This window comes from Otolemur garnettii, unplaced genomic scaffold (assembly GCF_000181295.1).
Source record: "Otolemur garnettii isolate 467f Iridium unplaced genomic scaffold, OtoGar3 scaffold00171, whole genome shotgun sequence".
Taxonomy (NCBI): domain Eukaryota; kingdom Metazoa; phylum Chordata; class Mammalia; order Primates; family Galagidae; genus Otolemur; species Otolemur garnettii.
In genome coordinates, this window is record NW_003852566.1 from 397,659 (window position 1) to 411,956 (window position 14,298).

The 14,298-nt window shown below is 40.1% G+C and overlaps 1 non-coding gene across 1 annotated transcript; it reads left to right on the forward strand.

Annotated features, from left to right (window-relative positions):
• Positions 1-10,927: 10,927 nt before the first annotated feature.
• On the forward strand, positions 10,928-11,059 carry LOC111728583. The gene has a single exon (XR_002775835.1). It is a non-coding gene; the product is annotated as a small nucleolar RNA SNORA68 (small nucleolar RNA).
• Positions 11,060-14,298: the final 3,239 nt, after the last annotated feature.

Below are 14,298 nucleotides of genomic sequence, written 5' to 3' on the forward strand. Positions count from 1 at the left end.
CAAATTAAAGAAGGATAGACAAAGAAAAGCCAGCTTACATCACCATGGCAATATTTGATTTAGACCACTGTTTTTCAACCTTTTTTTTTTTTTTTTTTTTTTTGCAGTTTTTGGCCGGGCCGAGTTTGAGCTTGCCACCTCTGGCATATGGGGCCAGCACTCTACTCCTTTGAGCCACAGGCACCGCCCTTTTCAACTATTTTTTATCTCACAGCACACTTGAACCTATAGTTTAACTACTACAGCACACTTAAATTATGTTGATCAAAAAAAAAAAGAGTAAAAAAAGAATATACTTACTGTGCTTTGAACTTCTTTTGAAAATTATTTGATTAGTACTCTCCAGAATTTCAAGGCACACCAGTGATCCTCTCACAGCACAGCAGTGTGCTGTGGCACACCAGTTGAAAATCACTGGAATATACAAAAATCATCAGTGGATGCTAATGATGAAAGCCTCTTGGAGAAAAGGGTGTTTCCACAGTTTCTAAGTGATAACCTCATATAATACTTATAAATTGAAAGGGAAAGGTCAACTTTGCAATAGAGAAATCTGCCAGATTAAGCAAGTCATTAAATTTAATATCACCAATGATAAGATAAAGGAAATTATTCATTGGACAATTGAGGAAAATGAAATAGGGGCTATCTATTATTATGTGAATGTTAATTTTCTAAGTGAGACATTTGTACTGTGGTTATGTAGGAGAATATTCTTGTTCTAAGCAAAAGGTGCTGAAATTTTTAAAGGTAAATTACCACACAGAGTCTGAAGCTGGCTTTCTAAGTAGAGAAATACATGGGTGTTCATATATACACACATATATGAATACATAGAAAGAGTGATTGTGGCAAAATGATGACACTTGGTAAATGTAGGCAAAAAGTCTATAGGTGTTCATTGTTCTATTAGTGCAGCTTTGCTGTAGTTTTGAAACTTTTCAAGTTAGAGAATTGAGGAGAAAAAAAAGGATATACCAAAAAGTCGTGATCATCTACTAATGGCAAAATGGTTGGTGATCGTTAATTTTTAAAATTTCTTCTCTGTATTTTTTAAGCGTTCTACATAGTGCATGTATTGTTTTTGACAAGGGAGGGGGAGATGTTTAAAAAAATGCTCTGTCTACAAAATTGCCCATTTCAAAGAAGCTATAATGAGGCTAGGCGTGGTGGCTAACACCTATAATCCCAGGACTTCTGGGAGGACGAGGCAGGAGAATTGCTTGAGCTCAGGCATTTGAGACCAGCCTGGGCAAGAGTGAGACCCTATCTCTACTAAAAATAGAAAAAATTAGCCAGGTATTGTGGTGGGAGCATCTGTAGTCCCAGCTACTCAGAAGGCTGAGGCAAGAGGATCTCTTGAGCCTAGGAATTTTGAGATTGCTGTGAATTATGATGATTTCACTACCCTTTAGCCAGAGAGACAGAGCCTAAATAATAATAATAATAATAAAGAAAAAAGATGATAGGGACTTCAATTGGCCAGGAAAGCTGACTGTGCTGGCCAAATTTGAACATCAAAGTACTTAGTGTCAGTATAGGATATATAACCCCGTTAAGTAAATAGGAATCCATGATTGTTTGTGTGTCCCCACTAATACACATGTATGAATAAAGAATTACATGGGAAAACGGCATCACTTTTGAGGTATTCCTGCCCCTAAAATGCATAAATCATGAGGAAACATCAGACAAACTGGCTAGTACTCTTCAAAAATGTCAAGATCATGAAAGAAGAGGCCAGACCAAGGAGCTGGTCCAGATTAAAGGAGATCAAAGAGGCAGGTCTAAATGCAATAGTTGACTCTGGGTGGGATCCTGGACCTATAAAAGATATTGTGGGGAGAAAAAAGAGACATTTTAAAAGAGGTACATGGATTAGATAGCAATATTGGATAAATGTTAATATCCTGATTTTGATGTAAGAGAATGATCTTAAGAGACTATATACTTAAGGGGTAAAGAAATATGATGTTTGGGTGGTGCCTGTGGCTCAAAGGAGTAGGGCACTGGCCCCATATGCTGGAGGTGGTGGGTTCAAACCCAGCCCCGGCCAAAAAAAAGAAATTTGATGTTTGTACCTTATTTTTCAAATAATTCATTTTTAAAAAATAGTAATCTAACCTCGGCGCCTATACCTCAGTGGCTAGGATGCCAGCTACATACACTAGAGCTGGCGGGTTTGAACCCAGCCCAGGCCTACCAAACAACAATGACAACTACAACCAAAAAATAGCCAGCTATTGTGGCAGACTCCTAGATACTTGGGAGGCTGAGGCAAGAAAATCGCTTAAGCCCAAGAGTTTGAGATTGCTGTGAACTGTGACACTACGGCACTCTACCAAGGGTGACATGATGAGACTCTGTCTCAAAAAAAAAAAAAAAATATATATATATAGTAATATAAATAGAGATAAATGCATTAGTGTCTAGTTAATGTTGAATAACTGGCTTTCCAGAAAAAAATAAAATAAAAAACTCTAGAGCCTTTGGTTACTTCTACTGTGCTGACTTCAGTCTATAGATGTAACATCACTGGGGGCACAGGTGGGAAGTGTCTCAGATTGGCCTGCTGTAAAATACTGTAGTTTGGATAGCTTATAAATAATGGAAATTTATTTCACACAGTTCTGGAGGCTAGAATGTAGAGAACTGAATGTCATGCTTACAGTAACACATAGAGGATTGAACTTCATGCTTACAGTAGCAGTCACCAATCTCAGAACTCCTCTGAGAAATTGCTGAGAGCAAAACATTCTCCTGGCAAGCCTTGAGATCTCTTATGACTTGGAGGCAAGCCACCAAGTAACTCAGTAATCCCAGAGGAGCAAAGATCAGTCCTGTGGTAGTATGGCTGATGTTAAACATTAAGCATTTTATGGCAGTTCCTTGAAGGAGTAGTGGAGAGAACGCAGGTAGTCTTTTTAGAGATTATTTCCTTAAGCACGTACCCTCTTGCCACCTTTTGTTTACCCCTCAATAAAAAAACACTGCAAAAGTTGTTTGGGACTCTCCTGCACCTTTGGTGAGCCTCACCTCTTGTAGCTTGTACTCTCATCCATGTCCTGCCTGATTCTTTCATGCGGTTGCAGCACTAGAAGTCCCAGATCAGGGTATCAGTTTGGTCGGGGTCTGGCAAGGTTTCTGTTCTGGGTTGCAAACTGCTCACTTGTCCTTGTGTCCTCACCTGGTAGAAAGTGGGCACATTCTCTGGGGTCCATTTGTAGGGGCACCAGTCCCACGATGAGGGTTCTACTCTCAACCCAATGACCTCCCCAAAGTCCCACCTCCTAATACCATCACATTAGGGGGTCAGGATTCAACATATGAACTTGAGGAGACATAAACTTTCAGTCCATAACAAGCAGAGATATCCATGATCAACTCTCATGAGACCCCAGCTCCAGACACCACTGCTTGTGCAATTTCACACAGTGTGTTTGCCATCGTTGTGATTTCTCTAAGAAACCAAAGAAACACATTTGTAAGCTTATGAAAATATGCTTGGTCACCTGATGGGAGAAAGTTAAACACTTATAAACACATGGTATTCAGAACGTAGAATTTTTATTTTTCTAGAATCATTTGTATTCTAGTAAAAATATTTTAGGGTTCTACCCACAAATGTTTTTGTGATAACATTAAAAATATGTTCCTTAACCATATGTAGTCATTATTCCTTTAGGAGCATTTTTAGGCATTAAACAAGAAAAACAAACATATAACTGATACAAAAGGCAACAGTAAACTCTTTTTGTTTAAAAAAAAAAAATAATAACCAGAGAGCAACTGTGGCAAAATGGTGACACTTGGTAAATGTAGGCAAAAATTCCATAGGTGTTATGCCCTTATAAACACATGATATTCAGAAGGCAGAATACTGGGGAGGCCCAGTCTTAAAGCCGGAAGGGACCTGAGACATTCAGCTACACACTTTGAGAACCACAAAGGCCATGCAGGAGGCCACCAGAAGGTGAGAGCCTGCAGAGCACAAACACATGTCTCCTTCCAGCAAGTACCCCTTGGCCCCAGCACATGTCTACAATAGCTCACAGTGTACCTCCTTCTCCCCCAATCATATTTTCCATACAGCCAACTCTCAAACTGGGAAAGGGTGAATGTACCACTTGTGTGTGGTTCCCAGTCCAGTGTACAAAATACATTTGTGATGAGCTGTGAGGCTTCCATCACTTCAGCCAGCCCACAGAGGTTATCCCTGGCTCCACAAGGATCCTTAGGTGGAGTACAAAAATCCACCCAGATGGGCACTTCCACACATTTTATGGCAGTCTTAGAAATTGCTGCAGCTAAGTCAAGGTCTAACTTGGTAATGTCTACCTTTTTTTTTTTTTTTTTTGAGACAGAGTCTCACTTTGTTGCCTTTGGTAGAGTGCACAATGCATAATGCAAGGGTATATTTCAAAATAAATAAAAATAATTTTTAAACGACTTACCACTAAAAATAGATGAGGTGATGGATATGTTAATCAGTTTGATTTCAGCATTCCACATTGTATATCGAATCATCACATTGTGCCCCATAAATGTATACATTGTGATTTTAATTAAAAATTACATTTTAAAAAATATTTTAAAAATATACACCTGAAACCACTTAGCACTAGGGGGCAGAGATATGATGTGTTTTCTCCTGCAGTTTTCAGATCTCCCTAGGTTCCTCTTCCTTCTCCCCCAATACCATATTGGGCAAAGCCCATAGTGTTCACATAACTCTCATCACTAAATGATCTGTCTAGGGAGTGGAGCAAGATAGTGGACCAGAATGATTCAGCTGAGCTTCCTAGATCAACTGGATCCTTACACACAGTCATAACTCAGGGAGCACAGGGAAGAGGTGCTGAGCTGGATATAGTGTATTACCCAGATGGTGGTAATCTGATGAATTAGGCAAGTGATTATGGCCTGCTGGGATTGGATGGTCCCTCACGAGGTCCAGGATGTTTTCAGTAGTTCAGGGAAGTTGCATGTTGAGTAGCAAGCTTGAAAAAGTGAACAAACTCAAACAGTATACAGCAACCAGATTTGAATGTTGGTTGGAGTGGATTTGGCATAGTTTTGGTGGCTGTCAAGGATGCCATACAGAGAAGGTCTCAGCAGCCAGGGGGCTGCCATTGTGGGAAGGTTGGGAACCCTAAAGCACAGCCATCTTAATTCCACCTGCCAGGATCAGAATTCCACTCTGGAGACAGGTTGAGGGACTCCAACACCCCAAGGGAACTAGAGTCAGTGGGCACTGTGAGATCTCCTGATGAAGGATTTTTGTGAGTTTCAAGATCCCAACCTGGCAGGGTCTAAATGCTCAGGAAATAATCAGACTATCACCAAAAGCACCTAAGTTTGGAATAAGGACTGTAGAGTTTGCTGGCTGTGCTGTCTCCTAAGAAAACTATAGCACCACCTGGTGTCCCAGCAACATATTGCAACATATTGTTATCAAGAGCAAGGATGTCTGTTTATTTGGACATGAGGAAGAGTTTGGCTTTGCTCAGGCTGAGGCCACTTTAAGACCTAACCTCTGAGACAAGGTAAATTGAAGTAAATGAAGCAGTGAGAAGGAAAAAGGAGAACAAAGAGGTAAACAAGAAGCAATGGAAAAATTTGGGTGACATGAAAAACCAAAACAGAGGAATTCCCACAAGGGATCACTAAGCAGCTACTACAGAAGACTCTACCTATAAATAATTAATGAACTTAACAGAAATGGAATTTAAAATATGGATGATAAAGATGATAAAAGGAATGGAAGAGAAACTGGAAAGACAGAATCAAAAGTTGGATGAGAGAGATTAGACTATAGAAAGGATATGGTGGAGCTTAAGGAAATGAAGGAGAGAGTCAGAGTCTATAAAGATGCAGTAGAAAGTGTAAGAAAGAACCTCAGAGCTAGAATATAAAGTTTTTTAGTTAACCCAGGTAGTTAGAGGCAGAAAAGAAGAGAGAGAAAGCAGAACAGATGCTTAGAGAACTACAGGACTCCATGAAGCATTCAAACATACAAGTAATAGAGATTCCTAAGGAGAAGAAGATTGTCTCAAAGGAATGGAAGCCCTACTGGAGGCTATGATAAATGAAAACTATCCAAGTTTTTCTAAAGACCCTGACACACTCCTTTCAGATGGATATTGAACCCTGGGTTATCTCAACTCAGACAGAGCCTCTCCAAGACACGTTGTAATGAACCTGTCCAAAGTCAACATGGAAGAAAAAATTCTGCAAGGAGCCAGGAATAAGCACCAAATGACCTACAAAGGCAGAGCCATTTAGGATGACACAAACTTTTCAACTGAAACCTTTCAGGCTAGAAGAACATGGTCATCCACCTCCAACATTATAAAACAAAATAATTTTCAGCCCAGAATTCTGTATCCTGCTAAATTAAGCTTCAAAATTGATGGACAAATCAAATCTTTTGTGGATATACAAGCACTGAGAAAAGTCACCACAATAAGACCAGCTCTACAGGAAATACTTAAACCTATTCTCAACACTGATCATCACAATGGACCACTAGCAAAGTCAACACCCAGAAGCTAAAGGTCAAAACTTAGTTTCCACAATGGTGCAAAGAATGAAACTACACAATGGACTTTCACAGAATAAGATGGCTAGAACTCCATCACAATTATCAATTGTCTCAATAGATGTCAATGGACTGAATTCTCCACCAAAGAGGCACAGGCTGGCTGATTGGATAAAAACACACAAGCTATCCATATGTTGTCTTCAGGAGACACACCTCGCCTTGAAGGACAAATAAGACTCAGGGTTAAGGGATGGAAAACAGTATTTCAAGCAAATGGAAATCAGAAGAAAGGAGGGGTTGCAATATTATTCACAGATACAAGCAAATTTAAGGCAACTAAACTTAAGAAAGACAAAGATGGACACTTTATACTAGTCAAGGGAACAATACAACAAGAAGACATTTCAATTTTAAATATTTATGCACCCAACATAAATGCTCCCAAATTTATGAAACAGACCTTGATGGGTCTGAGCAATGTGACAGAACTGGACATATCCTCTAAGCACAAACTAAACAAAGATGCAAAGCACTTAAATGTGACCCTAGAACAAATGGGATTAATAGACATATACAGAACATACCGTCCCAAAGTTAAAGAATATACATTTTTCTCACCAGCCCATAGTACATATTCCAAAATAGACTGCATCCTAGGACACAAATCAAACCTCAGTAAAATTAAAAGAATAAAAATTATACCTTGTATGTTCTCAAACCACAAGGAAAGAAAGGTAAAATTCAACTCCAACAAAAACATTAATCCCCTTACAAAGACTTGGAAATTAAACAACCTTTTTCTTTTTTGACACAGAGCCTCAAGCTGTCACCCTGGGTAGAGTGCCGTGGCATCACAGCTCACAGCAACCTCTAACTCCTGGGCTCAAGGGATTCTCCTGCCTCCACCTCCCAAGTAGCAGGGACTATAGGCACCTGCCACAACACCTGGCTATTTTTTGGTTGGAGTCATCATTGATGTTTGGCAGGCCTGGGCTGGATTCGAACCTGCCAGCTCAGGTGTATATGGCTGGTGCCTTAGCTGCTTGAACCACAGGTGCAGAGCCAGAAAGTAAACAACTTTATGCTGAATGATAGTTGGGCTCAGGAAGAGATAAAAAAGGAAATCATTAAATTCCTCAAACACAACAACAATGAAGACATGTTACCCAAAAAAAGCAGTCTTTTTTTTTGGAGACAGAGCCTCAATCTGTCCCCCTGGGTAGAGTGCTGTGACATCACAGCTCACAGCAATCTCCAACTCCTGGGCTCAAGTGAGTCCACTGCCTTCACCTCCTGTAGTTGGGACCACAGGTGCCCGCCACAACGCCCAGCCATTTTTTGGTTGCAGCTATCATTGTTGTTCAGTGGGCCCAGGCTGGATTTGTACCCACCACCTTAGGTGTACATGGCTGGTGCCTTAGCCACTTGAGCCACAGGAGCTGAGCCAACAAAAGCAGTCTTAAAAGGGAAATTTATCACATTAGATGCCTACATTAGAAAAATAGAAAGAGAATGCATGAGCAAACTAATGAACCATCTTATGGAACTGGAAAAAGAAGAACAATCTATATCCCAAACCCAGTAGAAGAAAAGAAATAAACAAAAGTAAATCACAGGTGAATGAAATTGAAAGCAAAAGAATCATTCAGAAAATTAATAAAACAAAAAGTTAGTTTTTAAAAAAAATAAATAAAATCAATAAACCTTTGACCAGATTAACTAGAAACAGAAAAGTAAAATCTCTAATAACCTCAATCAGAAATGATAAAAGAAAACTAACAACAGATCCACAGAGATATAAGAGATCATCTCTGAGTACTACTAGAAACTTTATGCCCAGAAATTTGACAATGTGGAGGAAATGGATCAATACCTAGAATCACACCCTCTCCCTATATTTAATCATAAGAAATAGATGTCTTGAACAGACTGATTTCAATAACTGAGATAGAAGAAACAATAAAATTTCCCAAGAAAAAATGTCCTGGTCCAGATGGCTTCACATCAGAATTCTATTAAACTTTCAAAGAGCTTATACCCATACTTCAGAAATTATTCCAAAAAATTGAGGAGGAAGGAATCTTCCCCAATTCATTCTACAAAGCAAACATCACTCTGATACCAAAACCAGGAAAAGACCCAACTAAAAAGGAGAATTTCAGACCAATTCACTAATGAATATAGATGCAAAAATTCTCAATAAAATCCTAGCCAATAGATTACAGCTACACATTAAAAAAAAATTATACATCACGATCAAGTAGGTTTCATCTCAGGAGTGCAAGGCTGGTTTAACATACACAAGTCCATAAATGTAATTCACCATATCAACAGAAGCAGAAACAAAAACCATATGATCCTCTCAATAGATGCAGAAAAAAGCATTCTACAAAATTTAGCATCTTTTTCTAATTAGAACACTTAAGAACATAGGCATTGGTAGCACATTTCTGAATCTGATTGAAGCCATCAGCTTACTGAATGGAGTAAAACTGAAAGCTTTTCCACTTAGAACTGAAACCAGACAAGGTTGTCCTCCATCATCACTACTATTCAACATATTGTTGTAAGTTCTAGCCACTACAATCAGGCAAGAGAAGGAAACAAAGGGCATCTAAATGGGGGCAGAGGAGTTCAAACTCTCATTCTTTGCCTTTATCAATGACCAGGATCTAATTAATATTTATGGAACAAGTCCCCTAACAATGGTAGAATTCACAGTCTTTTCAAATACCTATATCTATACCAAGGCAGTCCATGTCCTAAGCCACGAGAAAACCTCAAATAATTTAAAAGTGATATCACATAGAGTATGTTCTCTGATCACATAGATTTAAACTGGGAACCAATAATTTAAAAAGACAAGAGGAATATCTGCAAACACTTTGAAACTAAACAGTATACTTCTAAATAATTCATAGGTCCAAGAGGAAATCTCAAGGATATTCACAGAATATACTGCTAAAAATAAAAATGAAAAGGTGTAAAAATTTGGGGGTACAGAGCTAAAACAATGCTGAGAGATAAATTTGTCATTAAATGCATGTATTGGGGAAGACTTAAAGCTTCTTATCAGCAATCTAACCTCCTACCCCGACATCCTAGAAACAGAAGAAAAAATAAATAAACCTAAAGCAAGGGGGAGAAAAGTAATAAAGAGTAGAAATCAAGGCAATTTAAAGTAGAGAAACCATAGAGTAAGCCAAAGACACTAAAAGATGGTTTTTCAATAAAATCAACAAAGCTGACAAATCTGTACCGGACAAAAAAGAAGCAAAAGAAGACATAAATTCCAAATGTCAGAGTGCTACGTTACAGACCTGCAGATATCAAGAGAATGGTAATGAATACTACAAACAACTCTACACACATAAATTTGACAAAGGAAATAAACTGATTCCTTGAAAAGTCAAAGTAACCAGCTTGGCACCTGTAGCACAGTGGTTATGGCACTGGCCACCAAGGCTGGCAGGTTCGAACCTGGCCTGGGCCAGCTAAACAACAATGGCAACTGCAATAAAAAAAAAAAAATAGCCAGGCATGTGGCAGGCACCTGTAGTCCCAGCTACTTGTGAGACTGAGGCAAGAGAATCACTTAAGCCCAAGAGTTGGAGATTGCTGTGAGCTGTGATGCCACAGCACTGTACCAAGGGCGACATAGTGACACTCTGTCTCAAAAAGAAAAGAAGAAAAGAAAAGTAAAAGTAACCATAAGGCACCCCGTATCTATTACATAGATAATTTCAATAACATTACAGCTATTAAAGAAATTAATTAATGGGGTCTAAGCACCATGGCTCATGACTGTAATCCCAGTACTTTGGGAGACTGAAGTGGAAGGATCAGTTGAGTCCAGGATTTTGAGGCCAGCCTGGGCAACACAGCAAGACCTCGTCTCTTAAAAATAAAATAGCCAGGAGTGGCACCTCATGCCTGCAGTCCCAGCCACTTAGGGGGCTAAGGCAGGAGGATCTCTTGAGCTCTCACCTCTACCTTCCATCATGAGTGACAGAGCAAGAGCCTATCTCTAAAATTAATGATAATAACAATCATTCACAATTTAAAACCCACCCAAAAAAGAAATCCCCAGGTATACATAGTTTCTACGGAGAAATCTGCCAAATTTTATAAAAGGATAACAATGATTCTACACAACAGCTTCAGAAAACAGAAGATGAGAGAGATGTTCTAGATGTTCTGTTTTTGAGATGTTCTAGAGATACATGTTAGGTTGAAGTTTTCATGAGTACTATGTATATGCCTAGGTCAAAACTTATCAAATTATGGAGTTTGTATTGTATGTCTTATAGCTATAAAAGAAAGAGGACATTCAGATGACTGATAGGCATATGAAAAACAGCTTTAAGAACATGCACAAATGTACTTGCACCTAAACCCAGGAATCTCTGATTCTTGCAGCAGTAGCTTAAACACAGGTAGAAACAGCAGGAAGATCTCATTGTCTTTGGGGGGCTGTAACCTTGCCCCTTAAAGTGAATTTGTGGCAGTGCCTGCTCGGACCAGAAGTTGCTCACCCTCCAGTCAGCCCCTAATTGGGGCCCCCAGAAAATTGCTGTGCAGAGCAGGATGTTCCAGCCACAGGGCAGGGATTCCCTAGGTTTGTTGAATACCCAGATATGGGTAAATGCAGACATCGTGCCTGCTCCACCTTTCTGAATATAGACACCAGGGCACCAGACATCACATTGGGGCTACTTGATCCAATAACAAAGGTGTAGGAGATACAGCCAGCAAGCCTTTGCAAAGTGCTGCCTGCCTGAGAACAGTGCCTTTGTTTAGCTGGAGGTTTTGGTCTAAATCAGATCGTCTATGTTAACAATATGGTTTATGGTGGAGGATTTAGGCCACAGTGGCTGGCAGACAAGCAGTTCCATGGCTGCCAGATGAAGTTCCCGCTGCCCCACTGCGTCCTGCATCACCTGAACAAGCCACACTCACTACCTCCTTCTAGGTGCAGGGCCCTTTTACCCCACTCTGCCTAAATGAACTTCTCCAGAATGTCAATAAAAGGGACAAATGAAGAAAGGAAGGAGGGAGGTAGATGCAAAATACAGCACAGAGGCTAAAATTAAGAAGGCTGACAATACTACATCTTAGCAAGAACCTGGAGCAACTGCAACTCGGGAAGATCCGTGGTGGGAACGTCCAGTAGAAAAGCCACTGTGGAAGGGATTTTGGCATTTCCTCATTTCTGCGACACAGAAATTCTCCTCCTACGTACTTTATTGAAGGTTACTGAATGTGTGTGTCACAAAAATCCATATACAAGAATGTCCCTAACAGCTTTATTCACCATACATAACAACTGTAAGCATCCCAGTGTCCATCAACAGGGAAATGAGTAAACATGTCTGAGCATATTCATACCATAGAATATTACGCAACAACAGCAAAGAATCACAGAGTAACATGGATGAATCTCAGAAACGTTGTGTTGGGTAAAGGAAACCACAAGAAAGTAGTACACACAATATACTCCAGTTAAGTGTAGCTCAGAGTAGGCAAAATTAAGTTCTGATGACAACAATGGTAACAGCAAGGTTTTCAAATTAGGGCAGATAATACCATGGCTGAGCTACACATCCAAAGGCCTTCCAGCGACACAGCAGCTGCCTCTAGTGTGGGAGTGGAGAGATTTCTGGAAATAGGCATGAGGGCTGATGGTGTTTTCTTTATCTTGATTTGGGTTATGGTATATATGTTTGTTTAAAATTTATTTGAACAAAACATTTATTAAAGCTGTAAACTTAAGATTAACTGCTCGTGTTTTTTGAGTTTTTTTTTTTTTTGAGAGAGAGAGAGTTTCACTATGTCGCCCTTGGTAGAGTGCTGTGACGTCACAGCTCACAACAACCTCAAACTCTTGGACTTAAGCGATTCTCTTGCCTTAGCCACCCAAGTATCTGGGACTACAGACACCTGCCACAACGCCCAGCTATTTTTAGTTGCAGTTGTCATTGTTTAGCAGGTCCAGGTGGGGCTCGAACCCACCAGCCTTAGTGTATGTGGCTGGAATCCTACTTACTAAGCTATGGGCGTCAAGCCTAAATGTTCATGTTTAGATATAAATTATACCACATTTAAATTTTTATTTTTATTTATTTATTTTTGAGACAGAATCTCAAGTTGTCACCCTGGGTAGAGAGCTGTGGCATCATAGCTCACAGCAACCTCAGATTCTTGGGCTTAAGTGATTCTCTTGCCTCAGACTCCTAAGTAGCTGGGACTACAGGCACCTGCCTCAATGCCCAGCTATTTTTTTAGAGACAGGGTTTCACTCTTGTTTAGGCCGGTCTTACTCCTGAGCTCAAGTGATCCACCCACCTCAGCCTCCCAAAGTGCTAGGATTACAGCAGCCCTAATTGACTAAAACACCAATCATCACCATTTGTCTTAGATTGGCATACTTGAGACTGGGATTTTAGGCAAGCAGAGTATTCGGGAGGTGATACCATAAGTCAGCTGGAGAAAAAGAGGCAAGTTAGACATGAAGGAAAGAGGCTGATATGGGGTCACCTCTATGGACAAGTGGGGCTCACTCCCTGTGAAGAACTCTGGGAAGGTGAAAGCATGCCTCCAAGTCGTCCAAGGACCTACCTAAGGGACAAGGAAGCTGGGCAATGTGTCCACCAGCTGTGATGATGGGAAGGCTGCTTTCAGGGATGCCAACTCCTCAGCACCCCTGGCCTTACCTGAAGGAGGCTGAGCCTACTCTCAGCCAGAGAAAGTACTGAGTCAGAGGCTGGGTATCTGTAGTAAGTGACACATCACAGTATGAGTGCTTAGGACCTATGTGGGGCACTAAGAGCATCTCCCACAACCCTGAAGTTCCATCAGCATTTTGTCTTCTTCCTGACCATGCCAAATGTTGCTGTTGCTGTTGGATGATTTAGTATTACCCTTTCTTTAAACACACAAAAATTATTCTGTTGTTGCACTATAAAAGTCAATAGCTAATTACACATTCAGATCTATTTTATCAATAACTGTGCCCTTCTGGTTTCTTGTAACTTTCTCCCCAGGTTCCATTTCCTTCTTGCTGGACTGCATCCTTCAATAGTTGTTTCACTGGGAGCCTATGGGTGGCAAACACCATCTATAGCTTCATTTTTCTGAAATGTCTATTTCTTCTTGTTTAAATGACAGTGTAACTAAATTAAAACATCAAGCACACATTTTGTCCGCAGCGCTCTGTGGATACATCCACTGTTTTGCCCTTGACTCTCAAGAGGAGGAATCTGAAGAAGCTGCCAGTCATTTATTGTCAACCTCACTTCCTTTTTCTGGAAGTTTTAAAGTGTGTTTCTTTTTCTCTGATGTCTGCAGTCTCACTCCAGTGTATCTGAGTATGGCTTTATTTTTATTACGCTACTTGGAATTCAAGGAGCATTTTCATTCTGGGAACTTGGGTCTTTCTGTGGTTTTCAGGAAGTTCCCTTTCCCTTTCCCTTCTCCAACACTCCCTCCATCCCTCCTGCTAGACTGTGTAGCATGCTGATAAAGCCTCTGGAGCTACACTTCAGGCTTCTTAATCATCTCTTCATACCTTTCTAATCTGAGCTTCCTTATGCCTAATTCTAAGTGTTTGGTGCCGACTTTGTTTTTTTTTTTTTTTATTGAATGGTAACTGTGTACATCGATGCACTTTGGGGGTACAGTGTGGTGTTTTCATACACAATCCAAGACACTTCCATCAAACTGGTTAACATAGCCTTCATGTAACTTTCTTAGTT